General features: G+C 43.5%; 1 long non-coding RNA gene across 1 annotated transcript in view; it reads right to left on the bottom strand.

Annotated features, from left to right (window-relative positions):
• LOC114555909 (uncharacterized) overlaps nucleotides 1-21,983 on the bottom strand; it is a 127,754-nt gene extending 105,771 nt beyond the window's left edge. Inside the window, exons 1-2 of the long non-coding RNA XR_003692605.1 lie at nucleotides 21,948-21,983; nucleotides 18,552-18,675 (exon numbers count right to left, since the gene is read on the bottom strand). This is a non-coding gene — a long non-coding RNA (uncharacterized LOC114555909). The remainder of the gene's footprint in view (nucleotides 1-18,551; nucleotides 18,676-21,947) is intronic.
• Between the last annotated feature and the right edge of the window lie 443 nt (nucleotides 21,984-22,426).

Here is a 22,426-nt window from a genome sequence, read left to right on the forward strand (position 1 = left end):
AAAAAAAAAGCTGTGGGAATAAGTAAGAAAGTTCTCACCTTCAAAGCGGTGAGAGCAGGCTGGCTGTCAGTCAGGAGAGGGAGGTGCCATTTGAAGGATCACTCATCCCTGACAGTGCTGTCATGGAGAGCCTTAATTAGCCAGGATTACTTCCTCACCTAATGAAGCATGCGCTTCTTCGTCTCGGCCCAAATACCACTCTCCCCTCTCCCTACTTTCCCTCCCTCAGGTTTTCTCCTCCGTCTATCTCCCTCGCTCATTCTCTGCAGCTCTTTGCTGTTCCGTGTGCTTCTCTCCAGGCAGGCTGCGCAAATCGCTCTTCATATTGGAGACTTCTCGCATCCCCTATCACAGACGCTCTGTCACTTTCACTAACCCAGGTGTGTGTGTGTGTGTGTGTGTGTGTGTGTGTGTGTGTGTGTGTGTGTGTGTGTGTGTGTGTGTGTGTGTGTGTGTGTGCACCCTCAATTCCTCATCAGCTCAAGTTTTACCCGAGCCGTGCTTAAGCACCGTACTTGGACAAGACCTGCTGGTTCGTTTGTCTATTTGATTGGCAGACCAATATACAGTCTGAGAAACAAACTTGGTGAACAATGCATGTTGCGGTCCTTCCCAAGATGCATTGCAACGATGACTCCCCCCCAAGAGAAAGGAGTTTCTCGAGCTAATGAAAAGAAGTGGTTGCAAATGTAAAGAACAAAAAGGAACTTTATTTCATTGTATGTGGGAGTTTCCACAGAGGCTCTCATTCTGTAGGAAGGTGTTGGACCTGGCAGGCCAGATCACTGGCGAGGAGGTGCCCCTTAGCCCTGAATTATTAAATATCTTCCCAGATGGCTTTATAACCTCTAACAAAGTTAGATCTCTACTGAATATTTGTTTTTTAGAAGCCAAACGATGCATTGCCTGCTCACGGAAATCAGAAACATCTTGTGGCGGTTGAGGGGAATGACTTTTTACTTAGCTTTAGAAAAGATAGGCTTGAAACGTTTTGGAAAAATTTGGAGCATTTTCTTAAATTTCCTTGAGAATAACAATATGGTTGTGGATGGTTAGAGTCATAACTAGCTGGACTGAGTGTTTTTTTTTTTCTTCAAATAAAGATGTATTTAAGCTGTATTTATTTCGTGTAAGCATACACCTATGTACAGATTCATGACTGTGGGTACTACAGCTACATTTGATCCTTGGTCTCCTTTCTGTTTTATGTTATGTGCCTTGTTGTACTGTTTTTGTTTGTCAAACGTACAAAAACTCAATAAATACATGTTTAAAAAGAAAAAGAAAGATGGTTGCTAGTCCGGGATTTTGCAACACGTGAAGATAAAGTCAGCATCCACGTTTTTTGTATTATCTCACTCATCTCTCCATCCACTGTATTCTCAACGCGAATGCATTACAATATCTTAAAATCTCATAAAGTAGGCATTTTAAACCTGTTGAAGGACTGCAGAAAAAGTAGGAATGGTTGACAGGTGAGGATGGGGTGGGAAGGGAGAAGAGAGTGGTGATGGAGAGGGCTGACTAATAAAGTAGTTAAAGGATGGGCAGAGTATGAAGAGAGGAGGAGGAGTGAAGGAGAGGTATAGGCTTAGAGCAGCAAGGAGAGCAATTTGCCGCCACAGCGCACACAATGTCCCCTCCATGCCTGTGGGCCATGTGAAGACTGCTCCTTCAATTACACTTCACACTGGACAGGGAGAAAGAGACAGACAGACAGACAGACAGGCAGACAGACAGAGAAGGTAAGAGATGGAGAGAGAGACAGAGATAGAGGCACAGAGACCTCAATGTAGATATGGACAGACGACATGCCTTCGATACAGCAAAAATGCAAAAAAGAGTGGAGCGTACAGGTCCAAATATACAATACTGTTCTATGTTTGTTGATTAGTTAGCACTGATGAATCAGCTTTGATCAAAATATAAAAATGTCCAGGACCTCTTCAGTCAGCAGGACTGTTCGGACATGAAAAATTACATTTGTAATTTGTTGGACTGGGGGAGGATATCAACTAAGGAAAGTCCACTTGCACAAAGCGGTGGCACCATCTATGGTCCTGTAAATCTTGTACTTAAAAGGTTTTGGGGAATTGGAAGCAGTGGCTTCAGTAGCGGCTAAAATCTGCAGACTTTTAGTCCCTAGTATGGGTCAGGCTCTAAAAACAGCAGATCCTTAGAGACTGCCTAGTCCCACATCTTTTGAACTCCTTTTGTACTCCCACTCCTCATGACATCACCTGGGTCATTTTCTCAGACAAAGGTCCTCCAGAAGAACCACAGAAAATATTACACAACCGTTTTCACAGACGGAGTAGTAAACTGATCGTCATGTGTAAAACCAATTCAGTGCCTCTTTAAAACAATATCTGGGATTTTCTACACAAATGTATCCTGTTACAACTGATGAAAAATGGGGCCCACACATGGTCCAATGTGCTTCTCAACCACGAGTAAAAAAAGGATCTGGAAGAAGACATCCAGTCCACATTGGACAGGACACCAGACACAGAGGGAGCTCCAGCAGGCGGCTGGCAGCCGGCCAGATGAAGTGATAGAAGGTCCACAGCCTCGTGGCTAACATGGCTAACAGATATGAAGCCAGCAGAGTGGCTGAGTGAGGGTGACAGGAGGGCACGCTCTAAAACAGACCAGAGTCAAGATGGAGGCTGGCTCCCCCCCCTCCTCTCCCACCCCCACCTCAATAGGTTGCTCAAACATGCCCACCAGGCATGGGCCGGCCGGCTGCTGACGGAGAGGAGTGAGGGAGGGAGGCGGAGGGATTGAGGGATGGAGGTGGAGGTTTGGGAGTGTCGGGGGCGGAGGCGGAGGGCTGGGGGGTGTCTGTATCAATCCGTCACAGGCTGACAGCTGACTCCTGCGCCCGCCGTGGCCACGGGCAACTGACCAGAACCAGGCCAGCGAGCTGTGTGTGTGTGTGTGTGTGTGTGTGTGTGTGTGTGACACACACACACACACACACACACACACACACACACACATATACGTCTCATCTTCCATCCAACAGTAGCCTTATCCTTCTCGCCATCTCTCTGCCTCTCTCGCTCGGCCTGCCTCCCCAGCCTGTCCGTGACATCTTACAAGTCAATCAATCAGTTTCAGCGAGCTGGCATGAGAGCACTGCATTTATCCAGAGCACACCCTGCCTGTCATACTTTCTGAAGTATTTTTATTTAAACTGACCTTCAAACCAATCCACTTTTCTCCCTCTGTAGTGCCTCAGGTATGTGCAACAACATTAGAGAGTCTTCGGGAAAGGAATGGCATGGAGGGCAACATCTGGTGTCTTTCAGTTCCACCCTCAGCACCTTTCTCCTGGTATTTGAAAAAAAAAAAAAAAACATGTCTCTGGTATGCCCTCAGAAAACAAAACCATTGCTTCATGTGTATCCAATCTTTATGGTGTCAGCGCTTGTGCGTGCACTTAAATGTTCAGGTGCTCTTTCTAATGGAACGTTGATCCATTGCTGCTTATTTTAAAGCCGTTTAAGTGTACCCAAATCATGGACACTGTGGGAACTAAAAGGCTGTTACTTGCTACTAGAGCTGCAAAGACTAATCAAAATCGATCAGTTGTCAACTATTAAATTAATCTGCAACTATTTTGATGTTCGATTAGTCTGTTAAAAGAAAAGTTAAAATTCTGTGTGAATATTGTTCTACTTTCTTCTCTCCTCTGTGACAGTGAACTGAATATCTTTGAGTTGGGGACAAAACAAGACATTTGAAGATGTCATCTTGGGCTTTTTGGGAAACACTGATCCACATTTTTGAAAGTTTATAGACCAAACAACTTATCCATTAATCGAGAAAATAATTGACAATGAGAATAATCGTTGCAGCACTAGAATGTCGATCCATTGCTAATTGCCTAATTTAATTTTAAATTTTAAATTTAATTCAACACACACACACACCCACCCACACACACACACACACACACACACACACACACACACACACACACACACACACACACACACACACACACACACACACTTCCCCTCCCCTTCAAATTTAGGAGGACCCTGTGTTTCTCATGTCTGTTTTTTCAGCCTGATTTTACCCCCCTCATCTCCATTCTTCAACAAACCTCATCCCACCCCGCCCCATCCCTATCGTGCCCCCTCCAGCCTCCCCTCCACCACCACTCCCCCCCCTCCAGCTTCTGACAGTACCTCAGCGGGAGAGCGCAGCCCTGATGGATGCCACAGATGGGCCTTTCCCTTAGAGCTCCCAGCCACGGCGCAGTGTGTGCTCGGCAGGGTCAGAAGCCAGGGCTCCCCATGAAATGCATGTTGTAACAGGAAACAAAAGAAGGGCCCCCCCCTCCCCCCACCAAACAGCCACTGCACCCCCCCCCATTCAGCCTCCTCTCCCATCCCAAAAAATACTGAGAAGGGGGGGTGCCGTGAAGCTAGCTGCGCGAGAGTGAGGGGTGCTGGAGGGTTAAAACTCAACAAGGGGAGGTGGGTCACAGTTAAGGGGGAGCAGAACTTAAAAGAAGAACACTAGAGAAGATGTGAAGGGACATTTTCAGCTGGGGGTGTCAGATGGACAACGATGCTTTGTCGTTTGCTCTTTGTTCCACGTGACGGTGTCCCTGCCAACGTGTGGGTGCACGGCTTTCACGCTAGAGCACGTGAGCGCGTTTAGAATTGGGCGGCTCGGAGCGTGTACACGCGCGCTTGTCGTTTGTGGCATCGTGGCGTACAGTTGTTGTCCTGTGGGACGTCCACCCACATCCCCACCCAGTCGACGGCAGCAGCTCCACTGCACGTCAGTCTGCTGAATAGATCCGTTGAATGACGTTGAGAGACAGGCCTTCAGAGTGCAGCTCCTTCAGTCGGAAAGAGAGAAGCCTTTGATGCCACGGGTATCGCTAGCAGCATCACTTCACACTCACTGAAGAAAGCTGCTATCAGCTCGGACTGTTAGACCCTCTAAAAGGGTGCAACTAAATATATAAGAGCTTATTACATACGGATACTGTCATGAACGGGTTTTTATTATGAACTACGCAGCTTTCTGTCGTTGTGAGTGAGTCAGTGAGTTTAACAAATTGGTGAATACGTTTCTCAATTTGCTCGTGTTTAAGTTATTTGCAGCATCTTTTTGCTAAATGTGTCGTATGTCTTTGTCAAAGTGGTGAACGCATTTTCTTGTGTCTCCTGTCCATCGGCACACTGTCCTTTGTTGCAAAGTGTCAAGCTATTTCAGCAACCGTGATAGATAGATAAACAGACACTACATAGATAGAAGTACATAAATGGACCTCCTACCCTCTATCTCTCACTGTGTGTGTGTGTGTGTGTGTCTGTGTGTGTGTCTGTGTGTGTGTGTGTGTGTGTATTAAGTTGAGCTAAGCTGATCCTAGTTAGATTCCTGCCTGTTGGAGCTGAGAGTCACACCAGGCAGCATAGCCAGCCCCTGGCTATCCACTAAATTAAAGGCCTAATGCACAATCCTTTGCGCACGCTGACAAACTAATGAAATGGAGAAGTAGGAGCCCCCGGGAGGATTGGGCGGCAGATGAAGACGCATCCAATGAGGGATTCAACCCAGGAGCAACCTCCGCACCTTGTCTTTTCCATCCACGTCTCCCTCTCTCGCTCTCTCGCCTTGTTGCTCCTTTTCTCCATTATTCTCTTTCAATCTCTCACTTTCTCTTGCCCTGCACAAAGTCTAGAGTTTCTAAGTGCATGGGGAAGGTGCAATACCCTTTTGCAGTATGCAGTTATATGTGTGAGTGGCATTTGGATTTCCGATGCGTGTACGACGACAAGAGATGGGGCAGGTTTTTTGGCAGCGGCCTGTTTGTTGCCACCAAACACGAAGGTCCCCGCAGAGGACTGAACAGACTTAACCCACTAACCTTGAAAGAGGTGCTTTGTCTATAAATAACTCCCACCAATTAAAGCTGTTTTTCTGAGTCCTCCCCACTGCGCCTGGCACCTCGGAGTCCCCGACGACTCGTCTCTCGATGCACCACAGCACAGGAGCCACAACCCTGCTAATTAGAGTTGCTATCATTCACCTGCCCCCGTCTCGCTGCTTGGCCCTACTGTCACACACACACACACACACACACACACACATAACACACACAAACACAGCCGCACACACACAACTACATACGCATGACATATAAATGCAAAACACCTACGTTCATGCGTAAGAAAATACTACTATGTTACTAAAATCTTAAGCCGAGGATTAGCCCCGAGGAGATGACTCAGTACTTTACATATTTGCCCACTCGTTCGACAAGGGTGTTTTTATCAAAACTGCCAACAACAGCGTACATGAAAAAATTAAACATTAAAAAGAGGATGCGTAACAACCCTCCAGTGCTTTTGGCGAAAGTGAGAAAAGGCAATTGGAGGAGAGGGAGAGAACGCTTCAGAGGGAAATGGGCTGAATTACACTTTAATTGCCATCGCTATTAATTAGAAGTCTTGAAAATCTGTTGCGGTTTGGGTCTTTTCCCCCCTCCCTCCCTCCGCTTTGTCGTCCTTATGAAGCTATCTATTAACATCTTAATTGCCGCCTGGTCGGCTGTGTTGTGCTGTGGCAGCCACAGTGAGTTAAACACAGCCTCCCTGGCAGGCAGTTCTGGGGACTGGCTAGCTAGGGAACACCTTTGGCTGGATCATTAAAACAAACATAAAAAAACAAAGATACCCAATCAGCAGGCCTGCACAGTGCAATGACAACTGCAACGAGTCATAGAGAGCTCAACAGTGTAGTTCCACAAGTAAAAATCCCACTTATTTTTATGTCTAAACCATCCAGTTAGACTGACAACGAGCTTTGAGAAACAAAGTTTTCTGCTCCTGCAGAAGTCCGAAGTCCGTATGAAATCAACCTTGTTTTAAAGAAAAACAGGTTTTATTTGCAATGTTATGGAGAAGTACTACACCACTCAACAAACAATCCTAAGCGTTACAGTGACGTCTCCGATTGGTAAAGCTGGCTGTTAACATGGAAATCTTTACCGCACTCGCAAACTTCTATAGCGAGCTGCTACCACTGTAACCAGTCTTGTACCTTTGCCTTTTTTTGCCGTTTTGTCAAAATGTTCTTTCGCTCTGAATCAAAATGTTTTTTGGTCACAGTTCACCTCGTAGCTGGTTGGCTTTGGATCCAGGCTTAACACTCTTCATATAACCATTTAATGAATTGTCAACGGAGATATTAAAAAGGGGAAAATCCCTTCCAGAACCAGAGCCTTTCGAAAAGTGTTTAGTTCTATATTCGAGACAGAGAAAACGTAAAAATAGTATCTACTAGGGGGAGGGAAAAAAATTGCTGAAATGCCTCTTGCATCCCTCCACTTGTGTGTTTGTCATTGTCATGGGTGTGAAATTGGTCAGTCAGATGCTGATGATGAAGTGGGTAAAATGTAATGAATTCTATCTAGCCTATAAGTGGTTGACCTAGGGTTGATCAGAGGTTAACACCACTTCACCCCTAAGACAGGTCCCATTAGCAATTATATTGTGCATTACCAATCACAGTGTGTGGGTTAATGTTAGAGTGTGTGCATTGTCTTAAGTGTGTGTGTGTGTGTGTGTGTGTGTTGGTATGTCCTTGTGTGCAATTTAGCGAGTATTTTATCGCAGCATAACTATTCCACAAGTGGAAAGCTGGCTTCTATGATTGAGCCTAAGCATGAAGAACGGCGTGTGTGTCGCTGACACCAACCGACAGGCCACAGCCGAGGACTGTCACTCAAACCCCGCCTATCAGCGTCTGCTAACCAGCCTGCAGTCAGACGTGTTGTGCTAAATGGCATTTTTACACATTAATGCATTTGATTACACTGAAGGATGGATGGAAGGCTGTGGCAGCTACACAACACACTCTGCCCCCCCTCAACACCATGCAACCACACCCACGAATGAACGAACGAACACACGAACACACACACACACACACACACACACACACACACACACACACACACATTGACATTTGAAGTAACATTATTATAGGGCTCATTTGGAGCACAGAAGCCCCAGGCAGGCGGCTCTGTTCATCAGGTAGGCCATGGCTGCTTGAGAGTGGAGGGTCAGGTAGGGTAGGGGGGCGTAAAGGGGGGGGGGGGTCGGAAGGGCGGTGGGTGTCAGAGCCTCTGGGTTTGACATTCACAGCACAACAGACAGCAGAGATGGATGCTGGGTAGCATTCCATGTATGCACGCATGACAGAGCCCCTCCCTGCACACAGCCACATTCAATCCCACATATGACCTTTCAAGAAAACTGGGGGTTAACTTCAGTTGTTTTGTTTTTTTTTCTCTGTTACTGCAGCACTGACTCCAAAAGGCGAGAAAACAATATCACAACTTGTAGATCTGTGTAATCAGTGGGACTTTTCTCCTTTGACTCCACCCTGGATAATAGACTGTAAAGAATAATGGGACGTAGCGTCGGTGACGCCACCCATTGGTTTGCGGACTGCCATTTTGAAGCCGGGAGTTTGCATTTTGGCCTTTGCCATCTTGGTGTTTTGGAGCCAGAAGTGATTATATTTGGACAAAAGAGCGGAGCTGGGGAGGATGGCGCGTCTAAGCCAGTGTTGTGTATGGTTTTAATGGCGCTGCACTAAAGCTAAACGTGAAAAGTCGCTGATTTTCAACCCTTGTGACGCAAGTCATCCAGTGGAGTTTTACTGGCAGGTAAACGTTAACCTCCGGGTACTGGTGCCATTTGTCAGCGTGTACGGCAGTAAACAGAGCTGGTTGAAAATCATGAAGTTACCAGCTAATGCTAACGCTAGCTAGCTAGTTAGTTCAGAACACTGAACAAGACAGTTAACTTTGCTGAAGAGAAAAACACACAGTGAGAGGGTTCAAAGTCGAAGATGAAAACCAGACCACACCCAAACACAAAAGTTGAGGTAGAGCTGGGCAATATATCGATATTATATAGATATTGTGATATGAGACTAGATATCATCTTAGATTTGGGATTATGGATATCGTAATATGGCATAAGTGTTGTCTTTCCCTGGTTTTAAAGGCTGCTTTACAGTAAAGTGGTCATTTTCTGACCTTACCAGACTGTTGTAACTGTTCTATTATTTGCCTTTACCCACTTAGTTATTATAATCCACATTACTGATGATTGTTTATCGAAATTCTCATTGTGTAAATATTTTGTGAAAGCACCAATAGTCTACACTACCGCAACGATATTGTAGTGTTGACTATTTGTGCCGAGCCCTAGTTAGCATTGCTAAGCCTCTGTCCTGATTGACAGGTCCTAAAGCATCCCCTGCTATATCGTCTATTTTAAAGTAAATGGGACCATCATTTACAAAATGAACATCATGCTGTATTGATGAAGACTTGAAACTAGCGACTGAGACCATACACTCATTATGAAAATGTTATTTCTGGTAATAAATCAAGTGAGAAGTAGGCTCATTTTCTCATAGACCTCTATGGGAAACAGACAACTAACCCCTGCTGGAAATTAGATATACAGAATTTAAAACCCGGAAGTAGCCGCTTGCCCTGGACACATCTTAAGAGAAGTCAGCAGCAGGCGCGATATTTGGATTAGTGCCAAGCTGCACACTACTACTAGCAGATCTAAAAACGAGCAACAGGCTGGGTTGTGCGGATGAGGATCAGGGTAATCTCCCCGCTGTGGCTCCTTGTCCTTTTCTAGTCTATAGCCTTTGGCCAGGGAAAGGTTAGCTGTGTCTATGAGAGTGTCTGTGTTCTTCGTGTTCATGTTTATACAAACGTGTGTCTCTTGCGTGTGTTGTTGCACAGGTGCATGTAGTGTATGTATGTGTATGTGTGTGTGTGTGCGAGTGTGTGTGTAGGTTAGATGGGGCTCACAGGGTCAGAAGATGCTGCAGGGCTCTGCTGATGGTTGCAGGAAACCAATCAACCTTGTCTGTGTATTCCCCGGCCCGTCGTTTTCTTAATGACCTGCCCTGACAGGCCTGCTGCAGCCCGGCCGAACCTCCCTGCACCGCTCAATGGATGACCAGCCCCCATCAGCAGCATGCTAATAACCCAAAGAGAGGGGGAGAAGTGGAAGAGAAATTGGTGGAGGCATGTAGATAGAGAGTAAGAGGAAAACCGTAAAGAAAAAGAAAGGATGGGGTGAAAACAGAATAGACTGGTTCCCATTTTACAAACAGTCGAGGCAACCGAGGCCCAGCTAGCACGCAGAAATTCATGTATGGTGTCATGATATACAATGTTTGTAGCGTTTAGAAATACTCCAACATATTATAACAATACAAAATTGTTTGGTCCAACTTCCAAGCAATATTATATTGTATGAACTGTACAATACACTTCTTTTATCAAACTAATTCTGTGCCTGTCCAAAACGGGCAGATTTGGAACAACTTCTCATTGACACTGCACTTCGTTGAGTCCTGAGCAATATACCTGCCATGACATAGTTGCGTCGCCTAGCACTGCCAGAGTAGGCCTCTACGCGTCATTTGCTAACAGCTAGCTATCTGGGACAAGACTATATCTAGGAAATTAATCGTTCATTCTGAAAGCTACATGGCCGATGCTTGAAATGTTTCAGTTTGCTACAATGTCACATCTCGGGTCTTAATAGGGGTCCCCTCTCAATACACTACACGGTGTGTACATAACACACTACTAGATCTCAAGAGCTCGCACTCAACACTGCACTTCCTCGTCCTCAGCAATACACCCGCCAAGCTCCAAGTGGATCGGCTGATCTGTTGTCAAGAAAATTGAAGGATGGACAGAGATTCCCTCCATTTTACTTCCATTTTACTTACAGGGGAGGTGATGGCGCAGTGGATTTGACACGTGCCTGTGGTGCGGGAGATGAGGGTTCGAATCCCACTGAGATACAACAACCAATGTGTCTCTGAGCAAGACACTTAACCCCTAGTTGCTCCAGAGGCGTGCGACCTCTGAAATATATAGCAATTGTAAGTCGCTTTGGATAAAAGTGTCAGCTAAATGACATGTAATGTAACATAAGTTAAAATTAATCATCATTTAACAACATGGTGATAGTTTGCCGACAGAAATGCATGGTCAAAGGTCAACTTGTCTGATGGTGTGCAAAATTATAAATGTAAGTTAGATCAAGGTTTATTTTACAACATGTTTATTAATTGCTTCCTACTTTCCACATATCCTTTTTTCATCCTCGTCTTTTTAATCTCTCTTTATCTTCCTCTCCGTCCATGCTGACAAAATCCATCACCTATCACACTTAAACTAGGTTTGTGATCATCCATCCATCTAGTCAGTCAAGAGAGCATTCAAGAGATCATCACAAATATTAAGTCATGGTTTCAGCAGGAACTTGGCCTGTTTTGTTTTTTTTGCTCACTCTAAGCCAAGCCTAGCTTCTGTACAATTTACAAAATGGCGCGTTAAAAGACATGCTTCAAATGCTTTTCCCATCCTAATTATTGGCACAGCATCTAGCATTTGTGTTTAACTTTTTGTTCCTTTTTGTTAATTTCTAGGGATGCACCGAATCCAGATTTTTGGGGTTCAGCCAAATACCGAATCCTCTGGTTGAGATTGTGCTGACTCGTCCTCCCATCCTCAGTCCATGAACCCAGTAAACACATGAATGAAGTCAACAGGGACTGTCCTTCCTTTGCCGTACCTGAAGTTGCTGCATTCTGGCTGCTGTCTGGAGATTCCTTCATGCACAACTCGTATTCTTTCAGATGTTTCGTACCAGATGTTGTAACGGCGGCCACGTTGTGTATAGTTTAGGGTCCTCGCCACTACCAGACAAATCAGCATTGCAGATTGAACATGTAGCTGGACTTGAATGGCCTTCTTTTGACTGAAAGTACCGCCAAACAACAACTTTTTCTGTTCCATTTCAACTTTATCACAGCCTGCTGCATTGATCGCTCCACCTACGTCATTACGGCGACCAGCGTAGCGCGCGTAGTGCAAGCGTAGTGTTCGGTGGAAAAAAATTCTACGGTTAGGCAGAAACCGAACCCCGTCAAAAAGCCCAATATTCGGCCAAATCCAAAGCCGAATCCTGGATTCGGTGCATCCCTGGTAATTTCAATAAAGACCGGACATTCATGTCAGTAGTCAGACTCTAGTAATTATAGAGTGTGGTCTAGACCTACTCTATCTGTAAAGTGTCTCGAGATAACCTATGTTAGGATTTGATACTATAAATAAAATAAAATTGAATTGAAATGAATAGTAAGTGTACCGAACAATGCCTCACCTTAAAAGAAACCAAGGTCAATTTACCATCCATCTTCATCAAAGTCCATAATTACCATGAATTTGCTTTGTTTTAATTTACAGCCACACTCAGTTATAATGCTTAAAAGGTTTTGTTTTTTGAATTCACACAATGTCCCCCTAAATGTTGCCAAGATTACAGTATCCTTAGCATCAACGTGCAACTGTGCAATATCTGTATACTGTGCAATATCATTACTCTCATATCCAATATCTATTACTCATTGAATATGATCACCACTATTGGGCGATATTCAAATAATATGCAATAACCCACAATTCATATCATACTGTATATAAAACCATCTTTTTTTTATATGTATATAGCGTCTCAGGACTGTGCCCCTTACCCCCCTTTTGTTGCACTAGTTATTTTATTCCATGTTATATTTATTTTACATACTAGTTGGCACTGAAAAAGGAGTTGCTTTTAAGCTCATTGTACATGTGTATAGTGACAATAAAAGGCATTCTATTCTATCCTTAGTATCAACATGCAGAGCCATTTTAGAAAACCATTTCCTCTACGTCCTTGTTTTACTATTCTGATCAGCACATTCACAAATAGCACAAAAGGAAAAAGCATCATGTAGCTGAACTTTGACACACTTATATTGTAGATGTAATTGTAGCGAAGCCAAGAGCACTTACTGTGACATTGTCATCGGGGCCTTCAGTATAATGGTACCGCAGCCCATGCTTTTTAAAAAAAATCTTAACATTTTACCTCACGGCACACAATTATATGCTTTCAAAAAGTCAATGTGCGCATTATACATTTGAATTTCATTCATCTTAAATGTCAGAATGTGTTCGATGCAACCTCTCTGGACCCCTGCCTGTTCCCACAAGGTTTTATACCATGTTTTTTTTAAATCCAGTCATGTAACTTTTCTATACTTTTAATCACACATGCCGTGATAGCTACTACACGAAGAAAACACACCGTTGAGAATAAAACGTTATTTATCTGGCAAAGAAGCTGCATAATGGGTAACTAGACAAAAGAATGCACCCAAGCTTATTCTATCCAGCAGAGATCCTTTCATAAACTTTATTTGGTTGATTTTGTATCTCGTCTGACACGTTCTACTAATGGCACACTCCTATTATACTTCTCTAAACTTCTCTAAACTTCTCTCTCAAAAAACAATATGAGCTGGAGATTTGTCTCTGAAAGCCTTTGCATCCTCACAGTCCGTTAAATCATATACAAGTCAGTAAATTGTGTGCAAGGTTGATTTCATTTAAATTACAGCCTAGTAAATGCATTGCTTTTGCTTGACCTCCTACAGATGGGTCAGATGGCATTCTCAACTGAAGTGAACCGAACTTTTGTGCACTTGGAAGCGAACTGAGACCGTGGAGCGTTCTCAAGCGGACCAGAGTTTGGTTGTTTGGTCTGCACCAGAGTTCGAATGAGCTTTCAGTTTGGTTGAAGCAAACCAAACAGCTTAGGGGTCCTATCTTGCACCCGGCGCAGCGCAAAGCCCAATGCAAGTGTCTTTCCTAGTTTAAGACCGAAGCAGTTGTCAGTTTCCTGTCCAGCGCCCGCGTCGTTTAAATAGCAAATGCACCTGCGCCCATCTGTGCGCCCATCGGCGTGCTGGTCTTACAGGGAGGTGTGTTCAGGTGCATTCTGGGCATGCTGGTCTTAAAGGGAGGTGTGTTCAGGTGCATTCTGGGCGTGCTGGTCTTACAGGGAGGTGTGTTCAGGTGCATTCTGGGCGTGCTGGTCTTACAGGGAGGTGTGTTCAGGTGCATTCTGGGCGTGCTGGTCTTACAGGGAGGTGTGTTCAGGTGCATTCTGGGTGTGCTGGTCTTACAGGGAGGTGTGTTAAGGTGCATTCTGGGCGTGCTGGTCTTACAGGGAGGTGTGTTCAGGTGCATTCTGGGCGTAATGTTATCTTGAGGCAGTGGGAAGTGATCGCACCACTGACCAACAAAAACCTGGTCTAAAGTCAATAACGCAGCATTTCATTGTTATTTTAACAGAGCATTAGTAGAATGCTCCTAGGCTTATGCACAGCGCGCACACACTATGCTTGTTACACACACAGGGACGCACAGCAGCACACACACATGCAGAAGATTACAAATAAAAATATTACGGTGCAAATCCTCCATCATAACGGTAATGCACCAAGGTCCAAACACGCCTGGCTTTTAAAGGGAATGGGAGATGATCTCTGATTGGTTTATTGCATGTTACGCCCAAAACACACCTCTGATTAATGAAGACACTAAGTACAACCCTTTAGGACCAGGCGCCCGGACCCTTTTTAACGCCGTCAAACTAGCAAAAGTGGATTTGGACACGCCCTAAACGCACCTGCGCCAGACACCTCACGCCGTGCGCTAAGATCGTTAAAATAGGGCCCTAAATGTGAAAGTTCTCTTATAAACCATTTCATTACTTTTTTTTCATTGATAGCCACAACCTCACATTTTCTAATAATTGCCGTTGCGATTACCATAGTGTAATGAATACCACTTTCTTGTCATATTGCTCTCCCTTAGCTGTCTCTTAGTTCTGTTTTTTACATTTTTCGCCTGATTTGCCCAACTGGAAGCGGAGATGCAGTGAAACCTGCCTATATAGAAAAGAGATATCCCTCCCTCAGTCCAGCCATCTGACCAACAAACAAAACCAAACATGCTGGTGTGCATTTCTCCACTTTCCATCCCTGCTCTGTGCTGCTGTCTGGTCATTAAGGTCACTGACCTGTAATCTGATAGCAGTCAATGAGCTAACCAAATGAGCCACCTTATATCTGAATGCTGCTGCAAGCACAGCCACTCTCAATAACGCTGTGTACATTAACAGCATTAACACAGAGGAGCAAGAGTAGGGAGGGAGGGAGGGAGGGAAGAGGCGGCAACACTGACGATGAAAGAAAATAAGAAAAACCTTATCTATCATTGAACACTGAGATTTTTTTTTTCCTCCTGTTGTACGAGACACGGCTGTGCGTGCAATTCAACATCTTTTATTTAGAAGATGTACGGAGACCCATAAAGCCTAGTAAGATGAAACATGTCTCTTGAATAAATTGTGAATATTTTGTGTTTTCTCTCTGTGGTGGAAAGGTATTTCAATACCCGTCATTATGATGCTGCCAGAATTCCCTGGCAGGCACAAGGAGGTTTGGGACTTTTAAGCCGTTTGTTTCATCTCAGGTATTAACCCCAATTTTATACCTACGCAGTGAGATAATCACAGTTCCAAGCTGTTAGTATTTTCTTCACTCACCAAATCTGCACACTTTTAATCCCTGGAAACTAATTAAGATTTATATAATTAACATTTTTGCCAGTTGAGTTTAGTCAGTTTGTGTGTGCCTGAAGAGTGTGAGAGTGTGTGTGTGTGTGTGTGTGTGTGTGTGTGTGTGTGTGTGTGTGTGTGTGTGTGTGTAGACTGAAGGAGTGAAAAAAAAAAAAAAGACAAATCATAAGAGAAAGATTTGGAGAAAAGCATGTGGAAACTCGACATCTCTAAGAGGAAAGTGAATGAACGAAGAGTGTTAGACAAGGCTTCCTTTATGTGTGTTGGGAGGCATGCTGCTGCAGTGCTTTGGGTGGGCACTGACTGACCACCACCCCCCCCCACACACACACACACACACACACACACACACACACACCCTGTCAGACCCTGGAAATACCTCACATTCCTTCTACTTCACTGACTGCTTTACAGTCAAGGAGAGATAACAAAGGAATGGGCAGGCGTTGAATACCAGCCTGCAGTGTTGACTCAGAAACCTGAATCTTTTTCTTCTTATTCAAATCACTGGACACCACACCTGATCTCGCACATCCCATACAGCGATGTCACCGGCTGTTCTGCTAATAAGATAGGGTGTACTGTACATCTCAGTGAGTCACCAGGCTCACCTGTTAATCCCATTGAAGTGAAACCTCATCCTAATGTCTGAGCAGCGCGTTGGCGCGTCCTCGTACCTGGGCCCTGACTCAAACCCCTGGCTGACTCCGCTCTCCGCCGGGATGAGGTTCTCTCTTTCTCCTGGGGCTCAAGTTGCCAGCTCAGGTGTCCCGGATTCCCTGGGTCTCTCTCCTCCTGTTTCACCTCCTGTAACGTGCCTCCTTTCCTTTTGCCGTGCTCAGGTCATCTATACTATTCACCCCGCGAGTCTTCATCAGGATGACAAAGAGGGATGGCTAACAGATGCAGTGCTGCTCATTCACTTGGATGTTTTGGTCCACCGATGCACAATCAAGATCAAATAGATGATATTGCTTGGACAGGAGACAGCAGATAGTTTTCCAGGGCCGGTTCATTATAGTGTAAGGGGAGAGCTTCACAGTCAGGTGATGTTCCGGCTGAAGTCTCTCAAAACCTCTGCTGTATGTTGGCCAGAAAGCAGGGCTGACAGAGGAGGAACGCGTAAGCCTGGACGTGCGCTTCCCGACGAGACTCGCGGGTGGAAATATACTGCGGTTCAACCGTCGCTACCCAGCTCAAACTGGGTCTCGTTCTCACTTCACGCTCTCCCCTCTCCAAGATGCGCGCAGGCTACCTCGTCACCAATGAAACTGAACTACAGAGCTCGGCATCTTTTTATCGGTGTTCTTCAGAGATTATATAGATATTAGTTTTTAAGATGTGGTACTTCTATGGCCTGAACAAATCAGTAAACCGATTTCGGGTACATACTGTAAACACCTGCAAGATCAGCTGCACAATCAAGTCTGGTACTTAAAGTGTAACATCTAACATGTGACCTTTCCCTGTGTGGGCAATCTAATCTAATAAATAGTCCTTCAAAAAACATGAACAGACGCTAAAAACCTGGATATGTTTTCTTCTGATCTGAGATTGTCGCCGAACGTTTTGAAGTGAAACTCTGTAGAAAAATATGAGGCAATATTAAAAAAGACGGAATGAAAAGTACTGCAAGAGTTCAATGGATAGATTTACAAATGATTCTTTCTAGAATTTCTAGATAATCTAATCTATTTAAAAAGGAGAAATCCGGACGATTTTTACCTGAATCGTGATCGCTAGATGTCACTGAGTACTGTCGATAGGAAAAAAAAACGACCAAAATGGGTGCTAGTAAACTGGAGTTGCTTCAGCTAATGGCCAGAGCTCCTAGTTAGCTAAAATGCCAGTTGTGGGGGCATGTTCTAAAGAGTGCCTTTGTGCCTCTTAACAAGACAGAAAATGCAATTAAAATTTCTGTGCAACATGAACAGGGCCCTTACGTGACAACAAGATGCGTTTTGAACTCAGACATTGTGACGAAACCGTTTAAATTCAAAGTTTGTACTGTCACTTACCTCTTTTTCCATCGGACGCTTCACCGAAAGCCCAAAAGAGTCGATCACAGAGGTCATGCATTTGCGACAAAAACTTGAAGTTTATATCCCCCTCAAAAATAAGTAATTGAGCACTGTAGTGGTTATGACCACATCAGTGACTATGTAACTACATGGAAACGGTCCAAATGATGCCTGTGCCTTGCACAGTCATAGCGTTACTGAAGGCTAGCTTTAGGCTCGCACTGAAGTCCTGTGGGAATTCAATTGTTACAGGAAATGGTAACTGAATTCCCACGGGACTTCAGCACAAGTCACTCATATGGTCATAACCACTACAGTGCTAAATTACCTTTTTTTGAGGGGGAAATAAACTTCAAGATTTCGTCGCGAAGGCATGACCTCCATGATCGACTCTTCTGGGCTTTCGGTGAAAGCACAAAGACGGCAAAAAAAATGTCTAACTGGAGGGACGGCGAGATTCAGAAACTTCTGCCGGTAAGAGCCGACGCCGAAATCGTCGGACAGATTCAACGAACAGCAAGAGACTCAAGTTGTGTATGACCAAATTACAAACGGCTCCACGACCGGTGTAATCCGCGTCTCACACAGACAGCCTCCTGTTGTGTGCTACATGTGTAAACAAGGAAACTCCGGACTTTATCTGGACCCAATTCCTCGGACGTTTTCCGGAGTTCATTTTCAGAAAACAAGACTTAAGGTATCAATATCTGGGGTTCTCTAAAATATCTCAAGAATCAGATCCTACAATTCGATTGACTTGGTTCTCTGGGTTACGATACACTTTACTGTCCCTGCAACTGGCAATACAAGAAACCTTTTTTTATATCGAAATTAATATTGATATCGCAATATTCATAATCAATACCGTGCAACCCTAGTACCAACTACTTTTACCGAAATAGCAGTTTTAGTTAAAATAGTCTAGGAATAAAAGGGCAAATGAAATAGGATTCCTTGAGTTGCTTCTTACCGTGCCTTTGGTACGGCCCAACATCCAGATGTCAGCATCCAGACAAGATGGAGGAATCCACAGCAGCGATGACGACTATCCCGAAAGCAGGTGACGCAGCTCCGTCCCACGTCACAAAAACACGCTGCACACAAGTATTGGGAACAGTTATCATCCACTCTACTTTTTCTGTTTCATTGTCCATCACATTAGCAGAAACACAATAAGTACAGCCAGCGGTGGAAGAAGAATTCAGATCCTTTACTGCAGTAAAAGTATTAACACCACACTGTAAAAAATACTCTGATACAAGTAAAAGTCCTGCATTGAAAATATTACTCAAGTAAAAGTCTGTAAATGTCATCAGGAAAATGTACTTAATGTATTAAAAGTAAAAAGTACTCGATGCAGAAAGATCCTCCCATTGTAGAAAGTGTAAATGATCCAAACAGTTGTGTGTTTAAATGTCCCATGACATGGTGCTCTTTGGATGCTTTTATATAGGCATTGGTGGTCTTCTAATACTGTATCTGAAGTCTCTTTTATATAGGCCTTGGTGGTCCTCTAATACTGTATCTGAAGTCTCTTTTATATAGGCCTTGGTGGTCCTCTAATACTGTATCTGAAGTCTCTTTTATATAGGCCTTGGTGGTCCTCCAATACTGTATCTGAAGTCTCTTTTATATAGACCTTAGTGGTCCCCTAATACTGTATCTGAAGTCTCTTTTATATAGACCTTAGTGGTCCCCGAATACTGTATCTGAAGTCTCTTTTATATAGACCTTACTGGTCCTCTAATACTGTATCTGAAGCAAGGTGGAGGGTGGGGGTGTGGCCTTGACCAACTGCCACTTTGCTCGTTTGAAAGCCATGATGTCTCTCTCTCTCTCTCATGGGTGGGCTAAATTATCTGGGCGGGCAAAGCAGAGAAAGGGGAGGTAACCTTGCTCCTTATGACCTCATAAGGAGAAGATTGGTCCATCTGAGCTTTCATTTTCTCAAAGGCAGAGCAGGATACCCAGGGCTCGGTTTACACTTATCACCATTTCTAGCCACTGGGGGACCATAGGCAGGCTGGGGGAACTCATATTAATGTTAAAAAACCTCATAAAGTGAAATTTTCATGCCATGGGACCTTTAATGGTCTAATCATCTCAGCTGGACTTTTAGTCCGTTATATTGTCGGCTAGTTTACTTTAGAATCTAACAGATTATATAAACTACATGTGTTTTGTGTAAAGTAACTAGTAACTAAAGCTGTAAGCTATGCAAGTACAACATTTCTCTTCAACTGTAGCGGAGTAGAAAGTGGCATAAAAAGACTAAAGTACAAGTACTTCAAATTGGTATACGTACGTTTAGTGTCCCAAATTCCCCATACAGGGTCCTATGTGCAGTTTAGTGTCCCAAATTCCTCATACAATGGACCTCATTTATGAAACATGCAGACGACCTATAACAGGTGTATGCCGATTCCTACGCAAAGCTCAGAATTTATCAATTGGAACGTGAGCGTAGGCTGCGATAAAATCTCACGTCCGGTCTGAACTTGTGTACGTAAGTTTTCGAGTCAGCGTGGCCTTGCGGTGCAGCATATAATCAGTTTAACAGGAGAAGGAGAAGTCATCAGTTGATCACTTATCAGCAATGGCAGATCTGGCTCTTTTAGAAGACCTCTATGCGCCAGTACAACAGTGCACACGTACGGGCCACGGTGGAATAAATAAATGTAGCGATGGAGGCCTCAAAACCGAGAATAATTAAATTACGATCGTTTCCAGCCGCTGCATTTATCAATGTACGACCATTCTTACGCTCTGATTGGTGTGATACCAACATTTCATGAATCACACGCGAAGCCCGTCGTAAGATGATTTCTGCGCTCATATCTGCGCTGGTTTCTACGTTAGGTTGATAAATGAGGGCCAATGTCTTTAATTAATTATGAACCTGCTAAACCACCTGTGTTACCCTAACCTGTCTCAAATAAGACCTCATCAGTTTTTGGAAAATAATTTCGGACAATAAACTGCATGTATACCCATTACTTAACTAATTTGTCTCCTTCTCTGTTCGGTTAATTCAATTTCAAAATAATGCAATTCTTGCACTTTAACATTTTGTGTTCGGTGTATAGACATTAACTCAATCCACCGTTCAAATACAAATTACCATATGTGATTTTTTTTTTTTTTAAATCAGAATTCTGACTTTAAACTCAGAATTCAATAACATGTTCACATGTGGCGCTAATAATCTTCCGTAGATACAGTGGTGCTCATAAGTTTACATACCCATGCTAAAGTTGACTAAAAAGAGGAATAAAGAAAATCGGCCATAAGTATACATACCCCTATGTTAAATTCCCATATAGGAAGGCAGATTTTTGTTTTGAAAGGCCAGTTATTTCATGGATCCAGGATACTATGCATCCTGATAAAATTCCCTTGGCCTTTGGAATTAAAATAGCATGGGGTACTTTCCATAAGATCATCTCTCAATGCAAATCAAACCAGTTATTAGGCTAACTGACATAAAACCATGCCAATCTCTAGGTATGGTGAAGGGTATGTGATGATGGGGGGGTATGGTGAAGGTTATGTGATGATGTGGGGGTATGGTGAAGGGTATGTGATGTGGGGCTATTTTAATTGCAAAGGCCAAGGGAACTTTATCAGGAAGCATAGTATCCTGGATCCATGAAATAACTGGCCTTTCAAAATAAAAATCTCCCTGTCTCTATGGGAATTTAACATAAAGGTATGTATACTTATGCCCCATGTATTTTAAGGAAGAACATTTATTTATTTACAATACATTATTCATTCACAAAAAAAATTGGTGTCATTAAAAAGGTCGGATTTTTCCTAACTTTTTTAATAAAAGGCATTAAGATCAATTTCCAAAAGAGGATTTTTTTATTCCTCTTTTTAGTCAACTTTAGCATTGGTATGTAAACTAATGAGCACCACTATGCATTGTACCTTTACCCACAATTCAAATACACACACATTTCCTTAAGTGCATAACTAGCAAAAGTTAGAGCAGCAGCCTAAAAAATAGGCTGTATGTTGCACAGCTCATTACAAACAACTCCCTTTAGGCTTACATCACACACAGACGTTATATCCTGACACAATATTGTAATTAGAAGAAAAAAAAAATAACTCACTTGGAGCGATTTTTTTATGCTAACCTAACCAGCTAACGTTAACGTTGGTATCTGACCTTAATTAACTCACAGGACACTCCACTTAATTGGAAGGAAACGCCAGAAAGAGTTTCTCCCAACAGCAATTTTACAGTTTAGCCTTTTTCTCTTTGCGGTTATGATCTCAGCTCCACTTATAATTCCGTAATCTTACATTAGACGTTTCTTATTTCACCGTTTTCAATAACAGAGCTAATGCTACATACCTGTCTGGGTCGCGTGCTCTGCGTCCACTCTACCGTATGATGCATTCAGGCAATGCTGGATAAATAGGTCAATCACCCCTTATTCCGACTTGGGAGTGTTCACACGTTATCCTAAAACGTGGATAGTCCGAGTTCTAACCATGTAGTCACACCTGATACAACCTTTTGTTGTGTTATGTATTTGAAGCAGTTTATTGGAAAGTGAAGACAATGCCAACAGTCTGTGGTTCTTTTCACCAAGATCTATTTGGCTGCAAGTGATTCCTATTTAAACGATTTGACTTGAACGCGTCATTGGCTTTTCTTGTGAGGCGTTTGGAGAACATCTGGAAATTGCCTCTTCAGAGAATAACCTGGATTTCACCAGCATTTAGATTTGTTTTGGTAAAAATTAACACATAAAATGTTGATTGTATTTAAAGCAAAGTTACCCGTTTGTATCAATGGTAAATATGAATCTAAACCGAAATGTAAAAACA

The sequence above is a fragment of the Perca flavescens genome, chromosome 5 (assembly GCF_004354835.1).
Source record: "Perca flavescens isolate YP-PL-M2 chromosome 5, PFLA_1.0, whole genome shotgun sequence".
NCBI classification, from domain to species: Eukaryota; Metazoa; Chordata; class Actinopteri; order Perciformes; family Percidae; genus Perca; species Perca flavescens.